The sequence below is a fragment of the Cnephaeus nilssonii genome (assembly GCF_951640355.1).
Source record: "Cnephaeus nilssonii genome assembly, chromosome: X".
In the NCBI taxonomy this organism is placed as follows: domain Eukaryota; kingdom Metazoa; phylum Chordata; class Mammalia; order Chiroptera; family Vespertilionidae; genus Cnephaeus; species Cnephaeus nilssonii.
The window spans coordinates 129,272,492-129,277,493 of NC_137071.1; positions in this window are offsets into that span (position 1 = coordinate 129,272,492).

Below are 5,002 nucleotides of genomic sequence, written 5' to 3' on the forward strand. Positions count from 1 at the left end.
ATCAATTTCTAATAAAACACACAGTTATAACCTTGATCCAGCTTCTAAGTCAATATTGTTGTTTTTCTTTTTAATTAAAAAATGTTTTTGGCAATGTCAGCTTTATGCCCATATGAAAGTTGAGTCCACATAGCAGTTTCTAGATTCCTCACAGGGCATTTTAGGGTTTGGGGTGGGGGAAGCAGATGTAATCAACAGCATAACTTATCTATCTGTTACAGAAACTTCTTCAAGCTAGAGCCTGGCCCCCTGCCCGAGTCAGTCATGACATTTGGGGTGTCTTCAGTATCACCTCAGAATTATTCTGGCCTATAGGTTGATGAAATCACAATGTTAGAATTATTGGACAAGCATAGTGCAATATTATTTTTAGTAACGCGTAATTATTAGTTGTTTATATACAAAGATGATTAAAGAACAAAGGAAAAAAGCCTTATATGAATCTCAGCTTTTATATGATCTCAGTAGTTTTTAAAAATAAAGCATTTACATGGTTAGAAAATTCAAACAGTATAGAAATGAAAAAAAAAATGAAGGTGAACATTTCTCTCCTTGCATCTTCAGTCTTTCCCTAAAGGGAACTACTGTTACTATATTTTTGTTTCTCCTTCTCCAATCCCCCAAATTATTTAGGCACATATCAAGAAATTAATGTCTATCTATCTATCCAAATAATTGCTTTTATTTACACAAAAAGAATCATTTCATATACACTCTTCTGCACTTTGATTCTTGGAGATATTTCTACATTATCCCAGACAGACTTGACCATCATTTCTTGGTATTTGTAAAGTGACAACAGAGTATAATATGACAGGGAGAGAGGGAGGGGAAAAGGGAGGGAAGGAGAAAAAATGGAGGAGAAGGAGGGAGAGAGAGATGAGAGAGAGAGAGAGAGAGAGAGAGAGAGAGAGAGAGAGAGAGAGAGAATAGGAACATCGAATATACATGTACATCCTGGAGGGTTCTACTCCAGAAAAGCTTTTATTCAAGTAAGGATCTCTATCTCATGGGAACAGGATTTATTCTAAGATAGGTCTGTGTGCCAGGCCTGGTATCCCCACCTTGGCACACACACAAACAGCTAAGGAGAGAAGGATCTGGGTAGAGTAGAAGGTATAACTTCGTAGATATCCTCAGGACTGTAGAAATATTGCAATTCTTATTTTTACCTAAATAAATCAATTTAGTTTCTATTATGATCCTATCAGGCTGGATTGATAGGAAATTCAAATCTTTAGAAGCTACCCCCACTCCTAAGGTGATGCATAGGTCCTGTGGTTTACAAGTGAGAAGACACACACACACACACACACACACACACACACACACACACACACACACACCTTTAAGTCTTTAGGTTAACTGTTACACTGGTTACTATTGAGAGGCCCTTTGTCCCAGCTCGTATGCTACCTCCACTCCAAAGGCTTTCCTGGACATAGCATTCTGCTCTAGAATGGGAGTCCCTGTGGCCAGTGGAAGCCTTTCTAGGGGCATTTCACAGTCTTTCTCCACAAAAGGTAGCACCTTCTGATTGTCTATCATTCAAGGTCATTGCCTTAAGGCACCCCTTTTCTTTTTCTGTGGCCCCAATGGCACTCTAAATAATCAACTTTAGCTTTCCCTCTGCCAACTTTCTCTGAGGTGAGGAAGCCCAGGGTCTTGTAATCAGCTTGAAACAGAAAGAGGGGAAAATACATAGAGAGGGGGAGAATATAAATTAATACCTCAAGAATTATCTTGTCACATTAAGATGAAACTAGAACAGATATCTTGGGAGATTCATTTTTATTCAGGTATGTTCTCAGAAGAGAAAGTGAAGCCTCACATATATTGACCCAGGTTTGACTCTGGGAATCCACATAGAGAGGCATACATTCTGTCACTCATATAGTATGATCAGGAGAAGAAAGTTCTAGTTTCATTTTTACCAAACATCTTCCTCTCTTATACCATGAGGCAGTCTGGAACCTCTTGTACAGTCCAAGCCAGAATAGAAATTCAGTTTTCCCTAAGAAGGACTTATACCACTCTGTGGAATAGAGTGGATTCTTGCACAGGCTATTCTGGAACAATCTAGAATCCAACACTTTCAGACTATCCCTGAGCTCGCTATACTAAAAGCCTGTTAGGGGCAGGCCTGAGACTTGGTCAGCATTGTATTCTCCCATGCTTTGCACAGCACTTGGTGCATAGCAGGTGTGTAAACAATCATAGCCGAATGAAAGAATAAATGAAGAAAATAATGAATGTGCATGCAAGAGTGAAGCAGAGAGCAAAAGTTTGTTAAAAACCACAACGATCAAAGTCATCTCCATGGGGATGCTATTATTATCACCAATAGCCCTCCCTCACCAGGAGCAAAACAAATTCAGTTCAGGGCGGTGTTCATATTGGGCAGCACTAAAGCCATTCAGACCAAGGGAGGAAGAAACCAGCCTCTTCAGAGTTAGAAGAGTATTACCCAGCCTAGTGGAGTCTCAGCTTTAAATCTCCACCTCTTTCACATCTTGACAATCTTGGCTGATTTATTCCCCTTTGGTTTTATGATCTGAGGCTTCTCACATTGATAATGCATTATTCATTTTAGCTATATAGACAGCAGGGTTGAACTAGTGACCTATTGGAGCTCAGAAGTGACAGACGGCCATGTCGACTTGGCTGCACTCAGAGGGGTCACCTGCTATCCCACTCTCTTGGGTAAATTTATAACTTTGAAAATTCTAATTTCCACCTTACACCTTCCCCCATTTCCCTTGTCCCTACCACCTCCAACCCTGGGGGTGGGTAAATTAAATTGTCTACTAATTGAGCATGCTGCTCCTGCTGCTCAGTAATGAGTCAGGAGGATTTGGCCGTGTCTGCTCGTCTAGCTTACCCTCTCTTAAACATTCAGAGTGACAAACTTTTTCTTTGGCCTGGGTCATAAAGAGGGAAAAAAAACCTCTTAATTTTTTTTCCAGCTCAAGACTTCAGTGAAATGTTTTCCATCTTCCTCAGTAAGACATAGTACTTTATGTCATGAATAAATTAATGAGGAAAATATGGATGCCCCCCCAAGTCAGATTTTCAGGGACATGCTGGGCATCTTGCCCCTCTGAGGACCAGTTACTTTCTATATGTCTTTTGGGCTCACTGAGAAGTCTCTGATTTGAGTCTGATACCAAGGTTGTGGGATTTTGTCTCTCTCAGCAGTCTGCTATTGCATTTACCTTGAACTTGGACACCCCTCCCTACTGAACCACCCTTAGAACTCCCTGAGGAGCTGTTAAGTGGGTGAATGGCCCATACCAAGCATTGCCAAGTGCCAACAATCAAGTACTTCAATATGGGCCTTTTCATATTTTATTTCATCTCTAGGTAAAAAATGTGCTTACCTAAAGAAGAGCATCCAGACTCTTTGCTAGGCATTCAGCTGGTTCCCTACCATCTGGCCTCAACCTGCCTTGGCAATCTTACTTTCCATAACCCCTTCCCAGCTCTAAGCAAACAGTACTACTACCATTGCCTGAACTCTCTTCCTGCCTAAAATGCTCGTCCTTTCAACCAATCTAAACAGTTCCTTAGAGACAGTTGTTGGGGACAACAGGATAACAATTTTGTGCTATTTCACACTTATATTCTTGAAATATTTGCTCAACATTTTTAGTGTGTGATGGAGGAAAAAGCTACTTTGTATGGATAAAAATAATAAAAAGAAACAGATTCACTTTCTAATTCTCTTCTAAGAACCAAACAGAGTCAATGTTCTGAAAAATATAAACAAAACCTTTCTGTCTTTTAAGCAGTTTCTGTTCTCTCTTCGGTTTTCTTTTATAATTTCCCAAGTCACATAACATTTTTAGAAGCATATTATGAGATTTTAAATGCAGCTTATTAAGTCTATCACCCTTTTCTGGCAGATAATCCCCACTGAGCACTATTCAGGTTCAGAAATTATTTGATTGCAAGTAGTCTTAGGTGGGTAGTAAGAACCTATGGAGGTTGTACTTGCATGTTTGTGTCACAAAATACTCAATGGAAATATATCTGCAAAGATCTATTTATCGAATAAAATATACATATTTAAATATCTTTAATACTTAAAGTCTACTATATCATATTAAGACACTGTCTTCTTTGGTGGGAGCTAAATTTATTTTACATTTCACCAATTTAGTAAGGGTTTATTTGCATGAACAAACCTGAATTAAGGGGCATCCTATTTATAATTCACTCTAGGCTTCATTTGGACTCCTCACGGGGTCTTTGTGAGAATCTTTGGTGGAACTTTGGCTTTGCTAGAGGCACATTGTTCCATATCTGGATACTTCCTCTGTAAAGAATTTTTCACCACTTTCACCTTCATTCTGTCCCTCACGTTTACATTCCTATACAAGATTCGAGTATGTTGTACAACTAGAACTTTGCTACTCAAAGTATGGGCCATAGACTAGTTACATTAGTATTACCTAAGAGCTTGATAGAAATGCAGAATCTCAGGCCCCACCCCAGAACTCCTGAATTAGGGATGATTTATATGCACATTAAAGTTTATGAAGTTCTGAACTAGAACACACTGTACAGTCTGGTATTCTTTCTGGTAGCTTACCATATGTGACTTGTGGATTATAAAGAGCAGTCATCATGTTTTCTAATTCTTTTAATTCCCTCACAGAACTTAGCTAAACAAAGAAAAGGTGTTAAAAACAATTTTATTGCAAAATGTGTCCATTTTTTTAGTTGAATCCAGCCCTGGAATAAGAGAGGAAATGTTCCTTTCTTAGTTCTCATTCTAGTTCAACCTTAAGAAGTAAGTTTCACTGTTTTTTCAGAAGTAAAAGAGCTACTTTTCCTTCAAGGTCTATGTGATTTCTATGATTCTGTAATTGAGTTCCAAGGGCTGTTTTTCATTTGACCTCAATCGCAATTCACAAAGACAATGTTGACAACACTAGTTTCCCATTTGGGCAAAAATACTCCCACTGGAAATTCTGAAAGTGTCCTATTGAGTAAATGC